We start from the raw sequence: 19,693 nt of genomic DNA on the forward strand, positions 1-19,693 counted from the left end.
ATGCAAAATTCATTCAACAAAGTGCCCAAATGATTTATTTAATGACAAATCTAGTAATTACACAACCCAAAATCCACAAAACAAAGTTAATTATAACAGAATTTATTTTATAATTTACACGAAATGTAAATGATTTAAATAAATCCAATTATTAATAGTTATAAGTCTGAAATTTTATTAAGAAACTCAATTGAATTATATTAATTATACTGAAATTATATCTTGATCTTAAGAGTTACATTCGAAATCCTGAGATATTCGAGAAAATGGAACGGATTACACGATGGTAATAATACAATGTTAAGAAATGTCGTAGATTAGTGTCTAGATAGAGTTATTATATAATATTTCTATGTTATCCGTCTCAATCTTTCATTTCAAAACACGAAAAGCTACAGATTAAAATATGAAAATAAAGTACTTCAGGCAATCGATTCCGTAAAAATGTTTACAGTTAAATAATTTTTATTTATTTAATTCACGTATCACAAATTATTCAATTTAAAATTGCAATCTTTGTTTCTGTAATACTGTAATTAATTAAGAAACTAATAATGTTTAATTATGTTTGCTAAAATAAATTATGTAAGTTAGTATTTTAATGCTTCAGATAAACTAGAATATTTACTTCGAATCACCTAGTATTAACCAATTTCATATAAAATGTATAAAAATTTAATCTAGTTTGTATTCATTTAATAATAAAGTAATCATATTTTTACAATATATATGTTACTGTGAATGACCGATATCACGCGAATGTTAACATTCTCCGGTGAATGTCAGCATTCACAGAGTCGTTTCGTGTATGTATGAAATATTTGCTAAATATCATTATTTCTCACTTACACCGGCAAATGTCGACATTCAGCATGCACTGATGGTGAATATTGAATAAAAATATTTTTATTACGTTAAGACAAAAATGCAACTTTTTAATATGTCAAAATAGGAGAAAGCTTAAGTAACAGCACATGTAAATAAACTGTTAAACCTAAAACAAACAGTACATTCTAAAATTTATTAAAGAAAATAATACAATAATAAACTTACACATAAATTATCTGATTAACGTTATACAAACTTATTTATTGGAACAACTTAAACTGTTATGGCACTTTGAATTTCACAAGAGTTCCTTGCTTTTGCAACTGCATTTATTCGTGGAACACTTCTGTTTGCAATGGCAGCGTGTATAGCCTTGCCCTCCACTTTTCGAATTAGCTGCAGCTACTTCTCTTAGCGACACTTCTTGAGAAGAAATCTGATCTATGGAAAGTAACTTTTCTTTACAAATTACGAACTGATTACGGGTATAAAGCTGCTTGAGGGTAACATTTTTGTTTGCTAATTTATAAAAGTTGGAGTCTTCTATTCCAACAACAACCGCCAACACATTTCAGGCATCTGTACGGCCACGGTCGACATCAGGGACTTGTATTCGTATGATATCACCAATTTCAGCAGAAGGAAACGGCGTAGAATTTAGCGATACACTGTCGCCTCCCTGTCGACATGGGCTTCTCGGGTGTTGTTTCGACCTCCACCACAGCTTATCTGTACTTGTCGACATACACCTGCGATTGTTCGAATGTATAATAACCAACTATTCGGTCTTTCACCGACGTATATTGTATGTGTCGACATTCACCGGAGAATATCGACATTCTCTAATTTCGGTCTTTCACAGTAATATATATATATATATATAGTTTATAAGTAAATATTTAAATTATATTCATACGTACACGTTAAATATTTTTATAAGTTGTATAGTACATACTTTCAACTCAAAAGATAAACAACTTCCTTTGCATTATATAATATATCATGTTTTACTTTTCGTAAATAACTTTAGTTTAATAACTTGTATAATAAGTAAATAAATATATACGTTTTCGGTTATTTTATGATTAGAAATATTGCAAAAGCATCAATGTTTATGGAAAACATCCTACTTGTTACATCCATGTCGTGAGTGGATTATATATACCACTAAACACTGGTTGTTTATTGTGGGTTCGCACCTGATCAATGAACTGGCCACATGGATTTTCCCGGGTTTTCTTTACGTGTCTAACACCTAAATAGGAACCAATTTCCTATAGAAAGTCCACACAGGAGACAACTGGCCCCTATTTAAGTGTTAGACACCTATGATTCGTTGCCTTCTCCCGTCAAACATAACAATTTTAAATATATCATCTCACTAGTTTAAACTAAATAAAAAAAATTTAGTTATTTTCTAAAATTATTAAAGGTAAAGTCTATTATTTTATACTTTAATTACTAAATTTAAGCATGGTTATTATTATACTTATAATAAATTATGATAAAATAGAGTTAATTAAAAGTACATTGAACTAAAAGTGTTTTTGTTAAGAACATGCTGTTAATAGTTTCCAGTATGATAAGTATATTATACTGTATTATGAATTTAATGACTTCCTGGCAATGACGTCAAGAAAATGTGCTTAAGTTTATTAGATCGATGCTATTAATCCTTAAGTAATTCTTGTAAGACAATAAAGCCTCTACATTATAACAGTAACAAGTGCTTTAAAAAATAAGTATTAACTACGTATATATTACTATTCTACGCTGCGTGATGCCATAATAATAAGTGCTAATTATAACAATATATTAATAATATTTTTATAATTTATACAGGTTTACATAATAGCTTTCTTCTAAAATTACAATAAATTTGACTGAAAAAACTAAAATTTAATTTACATGTAAACAAAAAATATTTCAAAAGTAATTAATTATCAATTTACTTGAAAATTTGGCAATTAAATTATAATTTTTCTATAAATTACTATAATTTTCTCCCTTTGATTAATAACAATTAAATTTTCAAAAATTTAACTGTATAATTTATTCATTTAAATAGTTATCTAAATGTTAATCCAATTCAGTAATTAATAAAGTTCTAAGAAAGTATATCAACTCATTATAATGTAAATATTAAGAACTTTACTTTGTGTAAATAAATATTATATTGTGAATTAATTCCGAATAATCGTTCCACAGATTTATATTTTTAATATGAAATCTTCAGATAATTCTTCTGTCGATAAAATACTAATTGCATGTCGAAAATTTAATTTCATTTATTTAAATTATTAAAGTGTATTGATTAAAATTCACTAGAAAATTGAAGTTAAAAGTATCTTAATTTTAAAATGAGCATTTATTTAATTCGTTAATCAAGTTAGAAGAAAAAAAATGAAGTTTTAGATTAATTTTAATGTGATAATTATGTGTTTAATAAGTTCTTAATTATTTTTCAATACATTTAATTATCATTTGCTTAAATATAATCAATAAAACAATAATGTTTATTAAAAGTAGCATTACTCGTGTAGTTCGCGATCTACAGCTTGAGTATATTGTAATTTAAATTACTTTAATTATTTTAATAGACAGATTAACTATCAATATTTTTTTTTTCATTTTTAAAATTTAGTTGTATTATTTCTACTTATTAATTATTTTTTTTTAAATTGAGAATTAATTAATATTGTATATTACAAATATAGACGGCATTCAAAGAAATTTCTGTTATTTTTTATGTCGATATATGTGACGATACAATACAAAACTGCTACATCAGCAATTTAAAATAAGGTAAGTATTATCTTATTTCTACATAAATGCCTCAACTGCATTAGAATTAATGCAACAGAGCACTTTTTACGGTTACGTAAACATTTGTTTCTGACTTCCAAATGCTTGAATACAATCATATAATCGAATTTATCATAATGTTTAATTTCTAATTTATTTACGGATTAATGAATCAAAATAGAGCCAGTTTATCAAATTCCTCCTCTCAAGAATGCAATAAAATTGCATTAAATAGAATTAAAGACGTTTGATGTTGTTTAAAATCGTTCGAAATTAGCATTCCTCACGTTATTATAATTTAAGCGCATCTTTTAATGATTTTTTGCACCAATCTGTGCCAAAAAATGTATTATTTAACTACGATAACACCAAGAAAATTAAGGGGAAAAATCATCCCTTTACCTGTCGAAATTGATAATAATAATTAGGTTAAATCATATATTTCCTTAAAAAACAAGTGGTTATAATAATACTTGCATACTCCCCTCGTGTATAATTAATACAATTGAATTTTTATAGCAATACAGTATTTTTATATACCCTAGTAATAAATTTTATTATCAGAGTAAACAAATACGTAACAGAACATAAGTAAATGTAGTGTTATAAACAAAAGAAATGATTATACTTAATAGAAGGCAGATACTTGTACTGTTCGATATTGGAGCTTCTGCCAAAAGAGGGAGCTGGAATCGTCCCCTGAATCGGTTTGCCGCATCTGGAAATATAAAGTTAAAGGATCAAGTGCTTTCTAGTCAGTCGGTGATAGTGTGAGGTTGTAGCAATATATATTATGTCTGTGCCAATATGAGGAAATACCACGTAATGCTTTATTTATATCATCGAGTAGCTACAGGTAAGAGTTTCCCCCTTTTTATAAGTAATTTATCTATTAATTTCTTTGTAAAATTTTAAAATATTTCACTAATTTGATTTGTAATTAGTGTATTATTAAGTACAATAGTTGCTTTGATTGTATGTACATTTTAATCACTTGTAAAATATCAAGTCAAATTGATAAATTCCTTGAGGTTAAGTGAAGTATTTTAAATTATATACTTAAACTGATTTACTTATAGTTTTAAAGCTGTCGACAGTAAAAGAAATATATAAGTATATATTATATATTTTTTAATTATTGTCTGACTTCACATCTAGATTAGTTTTAAAAAATTAACGAAGAAAACTCGTGTTATTGTTTCCTTTAAATTCATATAAATACGCTAAATTCTTTTAATTTAAATGTTATATATTTATTACTTTTTTCTTTATGTACAATTAAATATTTATTTGTTTATTCGAAGATTAAGAAAAACTTTGTAAGGCATTTGCGATTAAAAAATCGATATTTGTAAACTTTAAAAAAAGGGATGGAAACAGTTCCTTTATTTTTTGAAAATTTCGTACGTTCTTAAGCTGAAATTTTAAATTAACATTAACAAATTGACTATGTTTTATCTTAAATAATCATAAGTTAATTCGGAAATGATGGATATTTACTTGAAAATATCAGCTCAGAACTTATCTCTACGCATCTTTATTTATCCTAAAGTGGAAAATCGTTTCTTTTCGACTCATTCTTATAGGGAAAAAACTCCTTTCCAAACATTTTTCTCGTGTGATTTGACATCTGTGCTGAAATAATTTGGGACCGTGTTGCTCTAGAAATACAATGTTAAAAAAAGAAATTAAAAATTACTTTAAAATGTTTAAATTATTTTTAATAATAAATACTCACATCCTACCATTGCATAAATTTTAATTAATTTTAATAACAAAGTAATTTTTAAAAAATTTAGTGTTTGTATCTAAGTAAATAAATAATATTTAAAATTCGTAATTTATATAAATTTATTCGCTGCTTAATTGTAATTATAATTTTCTATTATTTAAAACTCCTAAGAGAGGAAATGGTTTTTAATTTATGATATATTCTAATGGACAAACAATTTCGGTAGGATCGTAATGTTCCTATTATTTTATAAATATTCTTTACCGTTTTGCTAATTTCTTATTATCCTTAGAAACTATGTGAATTTAACAAAAGCATCAATTCAACAAGATGGAAACGGAATTGAGGTGGTTCCAAATTTCCCATTAACACCAATTCACTAGTATAGTTTATCTCTTAATTTTCGCTTTATGGCTAGAAAACCTTCCATTTTATATTAAGGGAATAAAGGAAGTAATTCTATTTTGATAATAAAAGAAATACGTGTGACAAAAAACATAAATCATAAACACTATTTCCAATACACGTGGTAAATTCAGATGTATCAAGAAAATGGTAATGAGTTGTCATGAGAAATATCAATACATCGACTCACGAGGGTCAGCAGAAAATTTGCCAGAGGGGGCAACGCTTGAAGACAATTAATTACATCAGTAAATTATTTAATTATTTAATTTTTTCGGTACTTTTTAACAGACAAAGTATGGTCAAGAGTATGCAACCTTGCACAGGTTACACGATAATTTGTGGAATTTTCGCTCCATTATGTGGAAAGTGCTCCGTTTGCCCATGATGCAATAATTCGAAATTATTCGTCTTAATGCTATTTTTTATTGGAATTTCCATGACAAATCTTTGAGAAAATGTATAAATCTCTTCGATTTTTTAATCACGTTTTATATTAATTGTGATAAAAAATATAAGTATAAATGATTAAAAATAAATAAATTGATATATATCGTCATTAAGAAATCATAAAATATATTAACTTATAAAATTGTTTTATTCAATGCAAGTGTACGTGTGGTATTATTTAGACGGGATACGTGTAGTTTTCGAAATCAACTAATCATAAGTTTAACCTCTAGGCTACACTTAAGAACTATAAGTGAAGATGGAGATATTTCAGAATGATTTTTATTGTAATTCCGGAGAAAAGATTTATCAAAAGTTGATGTATTTTTTAAATTGTCTGACAAAAGAAGGAGGTATCTTTTCATTTAAATGTCAACTAAATTTTAAGTACTAATGAAAAAAGTAATTGAAGTGAATAGCTGTTAAAAATCGTAATGTTGAAAATAAAAATTCCTCGATAAAATTATTCATATGAATATTTTAGGAATGAAAAAAAATAACAAATCAATCTGCCTACTGAAAATGATTATGAATAATTTTAATTTATTATTTTGATACAAAAATTAAATTTTATATAAGAAATTTTGTATATTATTTTTTTCAAAAGTTCCTTAAATTCTTATTATAGTGTTACTATATAATATTTTATTTTTATGAATTTTGAAACTAAATCGATAATGCATTCTCCTCCTCCTCTTCCTTTACTATTCTGTATTGTAAAATAAAAAAGTAAGGATTACAATAAAACTTTCTACATAATTTTATTAAATATCATTTGTTAAAAATTGAAATATTTTATAGAATTATGCCAAAATTCGTTGTTATGAGAAGTTATATGAATTTATATAAATATTAGATGTGTAAAATATTGTTTTTGCATAATATATTATATATATATATATACTTATAAATCTATTAATTATGCTTGTTTTCCTCGATATAAATTAATGATCATGATATATAATTAGGATTTAAAATATTTAGAAAATCTAATTGAACAAATATTTTGTTTTTCTGCTTCAATTTTTATTATTTGTTTTATGTTTAAATTTCTCTTTTTTCTCCTATGTTTTGCTCAATTCGATTTACTTATTTTCACATCCTTTAAAGATAACTGTAGACTACTAATTCTTTAATAAAATATAAATTATAAACTTGTTTTGTATCTAATTAATTAGAATTGAAGATTATTTTTATGAAATATTTAAATTTATTATTTAGTTTATGATACTTTACACCAATAATTTCTGAAGATTATTTAACTGCATATTATTGAGTAGACAAGAAAAGAAATATCGGAGAAATTTAACGTTTAATTATATAAAAAAAATTTAATCGATTCGAATTATTTTAATTTAAAATTAAATTGGCTTTTTTAATTATTAATTAAGTAGGAAATAATAAATAAAAAATATATTACAGTTTATAGACAAAATTGTCACGCTCATTCTTATAAACGTGGGTTATATACCATGTATACAATAATGTTAATGGGAGGGGACCAAGGCTCCTGCTCCTACCTTTTGTAAATAAATAAATTAAAAAATAAAATAAGTAAAGGTTTACTTATACATATTTATGTACAGTACAATGCCCGAATTTAATCATCTACAGAGTGAGTGACTACATCCACAGTGATACGAATACAAGGGTGAGTAGGTTTACACGTTATAATTCAGTTTCCCTAGTTACACTGTTGTACAGTAGTGTAACTAGGGGGCTTGAATATGTATAAATTTAAATTGTGTTTATCTTAATATAAACACAATCCAATAAAATTATGTTTTATAATTGTTCTGTTGCAAAGCACAACATTGTTACACCGAATAATTATCTTGCAAATAAATTTATTTCCGCTCTACGTTATGGAGATTATGATTAATTTTTATATATAATTGATTAATAATTCTCTGTATGAATTCTAGTGTATGGTTAAACAAATAATTGGTGTCTTTGATGATCTTAAAAAATTTAAATTATTTTCTCTCTTCTGTTCGATAATACATTTACAATAATAAAAATTTATGTAACTGATTAATCCGGTAAAATTCTTTTTTGTACATGGAAATAATCCCATTCGCATTAACTCATAAGCCTGAAGATTTAATGTTAATTAACAGTGTAATATCAATTAATTATAATTGCAAAGTGAATAATAAAAATATTATAATTTTTTTAAAATAATGACAATGGAATATTAATTAGAAAAAGAGTTTGGCGTTATAATTAGTATACGTTGAGCTGATTCTTTCATTTATTTCCTTATACAGGTATTTTTAATTAATAATTTGCTTATTTACAATGTTAATGGAATATTTATATAGTTTCATTTAAATATAAACATTAATGTAATATTTTACATACTATTTTACTATCAGAGATGCTTTTTACAAGATTTAAAAGAAAAATAATAATGCAATTTACGGTATATCGTTGGATATACGGTAAAACCTGTGTAACACAGAAACCTGACAAAGTGGAAAAGTATTAGGTACCGTGAATTTCAGTTTACACAGGTTTAACTGTAAATGGTTACAAATTTAAATTTTTATTATAATTTTCAATTTTAAGATATTATCGATGTAAATACACGTCTTTTATATAATTTAATAAATTTATATACAGGTTAAAAACCTCTGTAAAACGGAATCGCATGATTTCTAATATTTTTCTGCTTTGACAAGTTTCTATTTTGAATGGGTTTTTTTTAACGTAGAAAATCGCTCCGTTCCGAAGAATTTTTCCCGTTTTACTCAGGTTCCGTTTTGGACAGGTTTCGCCTCAGATAACAATTCTTCAGTTATATTAGAGACTGTAACTTATTGTTAAAAATAATTTCTATTGAAAAACTCTATTAGACTTTAACTTCTTGAATTTGATGGACGTATGAGCATAGGTAAACTAACAGGTGATTTTAACTTGAATAGGAAAAACGTGCCTAATTTTTTTAAAATTCAGATCTTCATGAAGTTCATGAGAATTTTCTTTTTATATATTTATTTCCATAAATATGTAAAATCATGATAAATAAGCCAATACAATTTTCGGGGTATTCTCCGCATTCAAATGGGAATTTCCTGTTAGTTTTATTTGCTTATCTGATCGTATTTCCAAAATAAATTTATATTGATTGAATAGATTTGAAAAGAAAATTGGATGCAAATTGTGTATAAGTAATAACAATTACAATTTTTATTTTTTTAATTTGGTGTTTTGATTATTATTTTCTATTTATTTCTAACGTTATATGTTGATAAAGTACCTTTCTTACACGAAAGAACTGCTCTTTATTGTTTGAAGGTATAATATAATAAAAAAATTAATAAACAGTAAAATTAAAAATCTCTGTGCCAAATGAGGAGTAAAAAATAATATAAATGTTAACGCATTAAAGAATAATTTATATATCTTTTAATTAGTTTCAATTGCCAGGAGAAATTATTCTTTAAAATACAGTAAACCTGTTTAAACCGGAATCACACCGTATTGAATATATTAGTACGTTTCTTTTTAATAGAAAATTGTTCAATTCCAAAGATTTATCCAGTTTAGGCAAGTTTCAGTTTAACTCAGGTTCCGTTTAGACAAGTTTTACTGTAGTAAACTTATATCTAATTCACATCTTTAAAATACGGTAATATTCAGGAAATAACTTTTATTTCGCTTGATTTATTTAATATCTTCGTATTACTAAACTAATTATTTTTGTTTTAAAAAATTAAAAAATTAATAAAATTAAATATTTCTGAATAATTAAATATATATAGACTATATATTTATATATTTTTCAAATTTTAGCGATTTCATCAATAAAAATTAAATATATTTATTTAAAAAAAACATATATAAAAACCAACTTCTGCAATTGATTTCATGGGATTTGTATTATTTAAATAATTTTTTAAAAAATACATATATTTTTAAATGCGAATATTTTAAAATGACGAATTTTTACAAAATCTTACATTTTATAACTTATGTTTGAATTTAATATTGAAATTTGAATTTCATTTGAATATGTTGCAAGAGAATTATGCCAATAGAAAATCGAATTTTTCAAGTAAATTTGTGTTGAACATTTTGAATTAATATAAATTATTGAAGTAACATATAATAGTGGGATATGTGAATGTGTTCCGACTAATTTTAACGCGTATAATATACGGTATTTATTACAACTAAGATAAATTATTCCAGATACATTGTCAAATATAGTCTAGCTTTAAATCAGTATAAAAACGTAATACATAACCATCATTTCAACTTCCATTAACCATCAACAGTTAATCATAAATAAAAAATTGATTAATTAAGATCAGGAGCCGTAATTTTATCTTATTAATTTTAATTACTTTTCTTTCTCTTTAATGTGTTTTAAATCATATTTTTAATTTATTTCATTTGAAATATATGCTCTCGATTTTAAATTAGTAGTGTTGTGCCCCTGTAAATCATACTTTCCCTCATAACAACAGAGTCTTGCTATTTATCTATCTAACTCTATTCTTGACATTAAGGAAAAGACAAGCAGACAAACAGATGAACGACAGTAGGAATTTATAAATCTACAATCTTTATATTATAATAAATTTTCTAAATTATTTAGTTGTTTAATTTGGTTTTCCTACTTTATTTTAAGTCGAATGTACTCTATGTTTAAACAGATAACATATTTTTAATACATACAGTACATAAAAATTGATCGGAAATTTTCATTTTAATGCAAAATGTAAACATTCTTCTCTTACTTGAGATTTTAAGACAATTTTAAACATCCCAGTTAAGAAAATGAGCTTTTTAAGTAAACAATTTATTTAGAATTTCTGGAATTTCTGAAATTTTCGATTTTTTATAAATATTTTCTGATAAAGTTAATTGACTTTCCGAAAAAAACAATGAAGATGCAACAAAGTTCCTTCTGTAAACCTGATTGTGTGTCGATTTAGTTGTAAGTCTGAAGTACCCTCACTCCATAGCTATTGCCTACTCATATACAGGAAACTTTCTACTGCCCATTACTAGTATTATTGTTGCACTTTATATAATTAAATGTATAAATTCTGAACTGTAATTCTATTATTATACTATCTCTGCTATTCGAAAAAACCAATTTATATTATTCGTTTGTTGCTTGCAAAGTGTATTATTAAGGTTTTATGTAAGGTTATTTCTAATTCTGATAGTTGTGTCGATTGTTTGGATATAACCATCTAAAGAGACTTATATGTTAGTCTATATATAGAATAAGTTCTATTTTTTATAGCTACAAGACTTGTTGTATGAAGATAAGTAGTCTTGTAAAATTTACTTTATATTATTAATTTTTATTAACAAATCTAGAAAATTTAGTTTCCTTTGTCATGTCAAAGAATTTTTTCAAATGGCCACTTCTATTTTATAATCCTATGATATATTAAAATCTTGTTTACTTCAGAAAGTATTAATGTATATATGAATATTAACTAATTAAATTTAAAATATATAATTATATTTTTAATTAACCTTGAGTTTAAATTTTTTTAAATTGTATTTTAAATTAATAATGATAAAAAAATTCTTTTACGATTGTTAGATAAAAACAATTTTATATACGAGGTAATTATACTTTCTTATAGTCCCTTATACTTTTTTTATACTTTCTTATGCCTTCTTATACCTTCTGATACTTTATTATTTCTTGTTATACTTTCTAATACCTTCTTATACCGTCTTAATCTTCTTAAAATTGGAATATTTATATATTTTTGCGTGTATGTTATAATTAATTTCAGAATATGAAGATACTATAGACTGTATCAGTAGACTTATTACGTATAAACCCAATGCAAAATTTTAAAAAAATACATGTAAATATTAGACTTTTATCTTACTATAAATTTATGTACTGTACTTCATCCGTTATAAATACTTCAATATCCAGCAAGTACCTCAAATACAGGATTGTTTATATAAGGGAATATTTGAATCTGATTATGCTCAAACAGCTCTTCGAAATGAATCATTTGATAACAATAATTAAGTAGTATTATGATTTATGACTAAATAATTTATTTAGTATGACTCATACTAAATAAATTATTTACTATGAGTCATACTTTAATTTTAGATAGAATTGTTTAATTATATGTTAATAACTGAAATGTATGTCATAACATTCTATACGCAATAATTTTATATCTGTTATACACATTTATATTATAAAAATATTATTAATGTAATAATGATACAATAAAGAAGTAAAAACTTTTGATGACATAAGGTTTGTCTATACTTTTTGAAGTAAATAAACTAATAAATATCTTAAAAATTTTTGGAACATAACTTGCACGGTTAAGAATAATTCGATTAGGTCATTTCTTACGTATTTTAGCCGAATTATATCAATAATTTGCACAAATTAGCATATTGTAACGCTGTATAATAAATTAAATTACACTTTCTGTAAAATTAAAATCCTAGAAAAAATTCTAAATTTTAGTTATTTATATACATTAATGTATGCAAATAATTACGAGTAAACGTATTAAAATAGAATTAGTAATTAAATTATCAGAATAAATAGTTTTCTAATGGAATTTTGATTAATATATAAAAGTAAAAAAATTTTTGTATTTGGGAATGATGGAAGAATTAGAAAAGAACAGGAAAAATTGGTTCATGAATAGGAATAAAATTAATGTTGTTAATGAAATGAAACGTCAGGTCGTTTATTTTTTCCTATAAAGGAATTTTAAATCACTTAAACGAAGGCAAAACAATAGCTTTTGAGCTGGCTAGAATTGAAATAGTTATAATCTCTTCATGTAGGCCTATGTATTTTAAATTATTTGAATAAATTATAATTAAATTGGTGAATTACGCCTTTCCAGTGTAGGGTCTAAGTTTTTTCGATTAGAATTATTTTATATAATGCATTTTTAAAATATAAAAAATAAACCATTGTAGGAATGTAAGAAATATTTGTATGTTTAGAAATCGCCTGAATCGTTTATTTTTTATTTGAATCTAGTTATATAAGGCTAAGACGTAAAATACTATACCTAGAACATATATATATGTCAGTTTTGTTACAATTAAGACTATATAAAATCCAGTTAAGCCATAAAATAAATTTTGTTTTTTAGTAGTAAATTCTATTCCACATCTAATTTTAGAGTGTAAAAAATTGAAGGAAAAATGCATCAGTAGTTACATCGATTCAATTGTTACGTTAGGTCGATGCTGATCAAACGTAACAATTGAACTGATGTAACCATTGATGAAGAATTGTTTTCAAAATATTTTCATTAGCCTGTAGTTTATTAATATTTATTACTGTACATTTTTGTGTAACCCCGACTATAGGGATTTTCCAGAACGGCAATAAAGATTTAATTGGATTAAACCAGCAAATGCTTACTAAAGCATACGATAAAGTAAAAAATCTGTATAAAGTTTTTAAAGCAAATTCTTCTTTAAATAATTTTAAACAAAGAAATTAAAAAAAAAACTTTTACTTANGAAAAACTTTGTAAGGCATTTGCGATTAAAAAATCGATATTTGTAAACTTTAAAAAAAGGGATGGAAACAGTTCCTTTATTTTTTGAAAATTTCGTACGTTCTTAAGCTGAAATTTTAAATTAACATTAACAAATTGACTATGTTTTATCTTAAATAATCATAAGTTAATTCGGAAATGATGGATATTTACTTGAAAATATCAGCTCAGAACTTATCTCTACGCATCTTTATTTATCCTAAAGTGGAAAATCGTTTCTTTTCGACTCATTCTTATAGGGAAAAAACTCCTTTCCAAACATTTTTCTCGTGTGATTTGACATCTGTGCTGAAATAATTTGGGACCGTGTTGCTCTAGAAATACAATGTTAAAAAAAGAAATTAAAAATTACTTTAAAATGTTTAAATTATTTTTAATAATAAATACTCACATCCTACCATTGCATAAATTTTAATTAATTTTAATAACAAAGTAATTTTTAAAAAATTTAGTGTTTGTATCTAAGTAAATAAATAATATTTAAAATTCGTAATTTATATAAATTTATTCGCTGCTTAATTGTAATTATAATTTTCTATTATTTAAAACTCCTAAGAGAGGAAATGGTTTTTAATTTATGATATATTCTAATGGACAAACAATTTCGGTAGGATCGTAATGTTCCTATTATTTTATAAATATTCTTTACCGTTTTGCTAATTTCTTATTATCCTTAGAAACTATGTGAATTTAACAAAAGCATCAATTCAACAAGATGGAAACGGAATTGAGGTGGTTCCAAATTTCCCATTAACACCAATTCACTAGTATAGTTTATCTCTTAATTTTCGCTTTATGGCTAGAAAACCTTCCATTTTATATTAAGGGAATAAAGGAAGTAATTCTATTTTGATAATAAAAGAAATACGTGTGACAAAAAACATAAATCATAAACACTATTTCCAATACACGTGGTAAATTCAGATGTATCAAGAAAATGGTAATGAGTTGTCATGAGAAATATCAATACATCGACTCACGAGGGTCAGCAGAAAATTTGCCAGAGGGGGCAACGCTTGAAGACAATTAATTACATCAGTAAATTATTTAATTATTTAATTTTTTCGGTACTTTTTAACAGACAAAGTATGGTCAAGAGTATGTAACCTTGTACAGGTTACACGATAATTTGTGGAATTTTCGCTCCATTATGTGGAAAGTGCTCCGTTTGCCCATGATGCAATAATTCGAAATTATTCGTCTTAATGCTATTTTTTATTGGAATTTCCATGACAAATCTTTGAGAAAATGTATAAATCTCTTCGATTTTTTAATCACGTTTTATATTAATTGTGATAAAAAATATAAGTATAAATGATTAAAAATAAATAAATTGATATATATCGTCATTAAGAAATCATAAAATATATTAACTTATAAAATTGTTTTATTCAATGCAAGTGTACGTGTGGTATTATTTAGACGGGATACGTGTAGTTTTCGAAATCAACTAATCATAAGTTTAACCTCTAGGCTACACTTAAGAACTATAAGTGAAGATGGAGATATTTCAGAATGATTTTTATTGTAATTCCGGAGAAAAGATTTATCAAAAGTTGATGTATTTTTTAAATTGTCTGACAAAAGAAGGAGGTATCTTTTCATTTAAATGTCAACTAAATTTTAAGTACTAATGAAAAAAGTAATTGAAGTGAATAGCTGTTAAAAATCGTAATGTTGAAAATAAAAATTCCTCGATAAAATTATTCATATGAATATTTTAGGAATGAAAAAAAATAACAAATCAATCTGCCTACTGAAAATGATTATGAATAATTTTAATTTATTATTTTGATACAAAAATTAAATTTTATATAAGAAATTTTGTATATTATTTTTTTCAAAAGTTCCTTAAATTCTTATTATAGTGTTACTATATAATATTTTATTTTTATGAATTTTGAAACTAAATCGATAATGCATTCTCCTCCTCCTCTTCCTTTACTATTCTGTATTGTAAAATAAAAAAGTAAGGATTACAATAAAACTTTCTACATAATTTTATTAAATATCATTTGTTAAAAATTGAAATATTTTATAGAATTATGCCAAAATTCGTTGTTATGAGAAGTTATATGAATTTATATAAATATTAGATGTGTAAAATATTGTTTTTGCATAATATATTATATATATATATATACTTATAAATCTATTAATTATGCTTGTTTTCCTCGATATAAATTAATGATCATGATATATAATTAGGATTTAAAATATTTAGAAAATCTAATTGAACAAATATTTTGTTTTTCTGCTTCAATTTTTATTATTTGTTTTATGTTTAAATTTCTCTTTTTTCTCCTATGTTTTGCTCAATTNGTATCTCATTAACGACACGTAGTCTACTGTACAGTATATTAGAAATAATAAATAAAAAATATATTACAGTTTATAGACAAAATTGTCACGCTCATTCTTATAAACGTGGGTTATATACCATGTATACAATAATGTTAATGGGAGGGGACCAAGGCTCCTGCTCCTACCTTTTGTAAATAAATAAATTAAAAAATAAAATAAGTAAAGGTTTACTTATACATATTTATGTACAGTACAATGCCCGAATTTAATCATCTACAGAGTGAGTGACTACATCCACAGTGATACGAATACAAGGGTGAGTAGGTTTACACGTTATAATTCAGTTTCCCTAGTTACACTGTTGTACAGTAGTGTAACTAGGGGGCTTGAATATGTATAAATTTAAATTGTGTTTATCTTAATATAAACACAAGCCAATAAAATTATGTTTTATAATTGTTCTGTTGCAAAGCACAACATTGTTACACCGAATAATTATCTTGCAAATAAATTTATTTCCGCTCTACGTTATGGAGATTATGATTAATTTTTATATATAATTGATTAATAATTCTCTGTATGAATTCTAGTGTATGGTTAAACAAATAATTGGTGTCTTTGATGATCTTAAAAAATTTAAATTATTTTCTCTCTTCTGTTCGATAATACATTTACAATAATAAAAATTTATGTAACTGATTAATCCGGTAAAATTCTTTTTTGTACATGGAAATAATCCCATTCGCATTAACTCATAAGCCTGAAGATTTAATGTTAATTAACAGTGTAATATCAATTAATTATAATTGCAAAGTGAATAATAAAAATATTATAATTTTTTTAAAATAATGACAATGGAATATTAATTAGAAAAAGAGTTTGGCGTTATAATTAGTATACGTTGAGCTGATTCTTTCATTTATTTCCTTATACAGGTATTTTTAATTAATAATTTGCTTATTTACAATGTTAATGGAATATTTATATAGTTTCATTTAAATATAAACATTAATGTAATATTTTACATACTATTTTACTATCAGAGATGCTTTTTACAAGATTTAAAAGAAAAATAATAATGCAATTTACGGTATATCGTTGGATATACGGTAAAACCTGTGTAACACAGAAACCTGACAAAGTGGAAAAGTATTAGGTACCGTGAATTTCAGTTTACACAGGTTTAACTGTAAATGGTTACAAATTTAAATTTTTATTATAATTTTCAATTTTAAGATATTATCGATGTAAATACACGTCTTTTATATAATTTAATAAATTTATATACAGGTTAAAAACCTCTGTAAAACGGAATCGCATGATTTCGAATATTTTTCTGCTTTGACAAGTTTCTATTTTGAATGGGTTTTTTTTAACGTAGAAAATCGCTCCGTTCCGAAGAATTTTTCCCGTTTTACTCAGGTTCCGTTTTGGACAGGTTTCGCCTCAGATAACAATTCTTCAGTTATATTAGAGACTGTAACTTATTGTTAAAAATAATTTCTATTGAAAAACTCTATTAGACTTTAACTTCTTGAATTTGATGGACGTATGAGCATAGGTAAACTAACAGGTGATTTTAACTTGAATAGGAAAAACGTGCCTAATTTTTTTAAAATTCAGATCTTCATGAAGTTCATGAGAATTTTCTTTTTATATATTTATTTCCATAAATATGTAAAATCATGATAAATAAGCCAATACAATTTTCGGGGTATTCTCCGCATTCAAATGGGAATTTCCTGTTAGTTTTATTTGCTTATCTGATCGTATTTCCAAAATAAATTGATTGAATAGATTTGAAAAGAAAATTGGATGCAAATTGTGTATAAGTAATAACAATTACAATTTTTATTTTTTTAATTTGGTGTTTTGATTATTATTTTCTATTTATTTCTAACGTTATATGTTGATAAAGTACCTTTCTTACACGAAAGAACTGCTCTTTATTGTTTGAAGGTATAATATAATAAAAAAATTAATAAACAGTAAAATTAAAAATCTCTGTGCCAAATGAGGAGTAAAAAATAATATAAATGTTAACGCATTAAAGAATAATTTATATATCTTTTAATTAGTTTCAATTGCCAGGAGAAATTATTCTTTAAAATACAGTAAACCTGTTTAAACCGGAATCACACCGTATTGAATATATTAGTACGTTTCTTTTTAATAGAAAATTGTTCAATTCCAAAGATTTATCCAGTTTAGGCAAGTTTCAGTTTAACTCAGGTTCCGTTTAGACAAGTTTTACTGTAGTAAACTTATATCTAATTCACATCTTTAAAATACGGTAATATTCAGGAAATAACTTTTATTTCGCTTGATTTATTTAATATCTTCGTATTACTAAACTAATTATTTTTGTTTTAAAAAATTAAAAAATTAATAAAATTAAATATTTCTGAATAATTAAATATATATAGACTATATATTTATATATTTTTCAAATTTTAGCGATTTCATCAATAAAAATTAAATATATTTATTTAAAAAAAACATATATAAAAACCAACTTCTGCAATTGATTTCATGGGATTTGTATTATTTAAATAATTTTTTAAAAAATACATATATTTTTAAATGCGAATATTTTAAAATGACGAATTTTTACAAAATCTTACATTTTATAACTTATGTTTGAATTTAATATTGAAATTTGAATTTCATTTGAATATGTTGCAAGAGAATTATGCCAATAGAAAATCGAATTTTTCAAGTAAATTTGTGTTGAACATTTTGAATTAATATAAATTATTGAAGTAACATATAATAGTGGGATATGTGAATGTGTTCCGACTAATTTTAACGCGTATAATATACGGTATTTATTACAACTAAGATAAATTATTCCAGATACATTGTCAAATATAGTCTAGCTTTAAATCAGTATAAAAACGTAATACATAACCATCATTTCAACTTCCATTAACCATCAACAGTTAATCATAAATAAAAAATTGATTAATTAAGATCAGGAGCCGTAATTTTATCTTATTAATTTTAATTACTTTTCTTTCTCTTTAATGTGTTTTAAATCATATTTTTAATTTATTTCATTTGAAATATATGCTCTCGATTTTAAATTAGTAGTGTTGTGCCCCTGTAAATCATACTTTCCCTCATAACAACAGAGTCTTGCTATTTATCTATCTAACTCTATTCTTGACATTAAGGAAAAGACAAGCAGACAAACAGATGAACGACAGTAGGAATTTATAAATCTACAATCTTTATATTATAATAAATTTTCTAAATTATTTACTTGTTTAATTTGGTTTTCCTACTTTATTTTAAGTCGAATGTACTCTATGTTTAAACAGATAACATATTTTTAATACATACAGTACATAAAAATTGATCGGAAATTTTCATTTTAATGCAAAATGTAAACATTCTTCTCTTACTTGAGATTTTAAGACAATTTTAAACATCCCAGTTAAGAAAATGAGCTTTTTAAGTAAACAATTTATTTAGAATTTCTGGAATTTCTGAAATTTTCGATTTTTTATAAATATTTTCTGATAAACTTAATTGACTTTCCGAAAAAAACAATGAAGATGCAACAAAGTTCCTTCTGTAAACCTGATTGTGTGTCGATTTAGTTGTAAGTCTGAAGTACCCTCACTCC

The 19,693-nt window shown here is 24.5% G+C and overlaps 1 protein-coding gene across 1 annotated transcript in view; it reads left to right on the top strand.

Moving 5' to 3' along the window:
* The first annotated feature begins 210 nt into the window (after positions 1-210).
* The window catches only part of LOC111631593 (dopamine receptor 2-like), an 87,127-nt gene continuing 67,644 nt past the window's right edge, over positions 211-19,693 (top strand). Inside the window, exons 1-3 of the mRNA XM_023375867.1 lie at positions 211-286; positions 3,546-3,633; positions 4,269-4,489. The gene's annotated coding sequence lies outside the window, so the exon portion shown is untranslated. The remainder of the gene's footprint in view (positions 287-3,545; positions 3,634-4,268; positions 4,490-19,693) is intronic.

The sequence above is a fragment of the Centruroides sculpturatus genome, unplaced genomic scaffold (assembly GCF_000671375.1).
Source record: "Centruroides sculpturatus isolate CEXI.00-Female unplaced genomic scaffold, Cexi_2.0 scaffold64, whole genome shotgun sequence".
NCBI lineage: Eukaryota > Metazoa > Arthropoda > Arachnida > Scorpiones > Buthidae > Centruroides > Centruroides sculpturatus.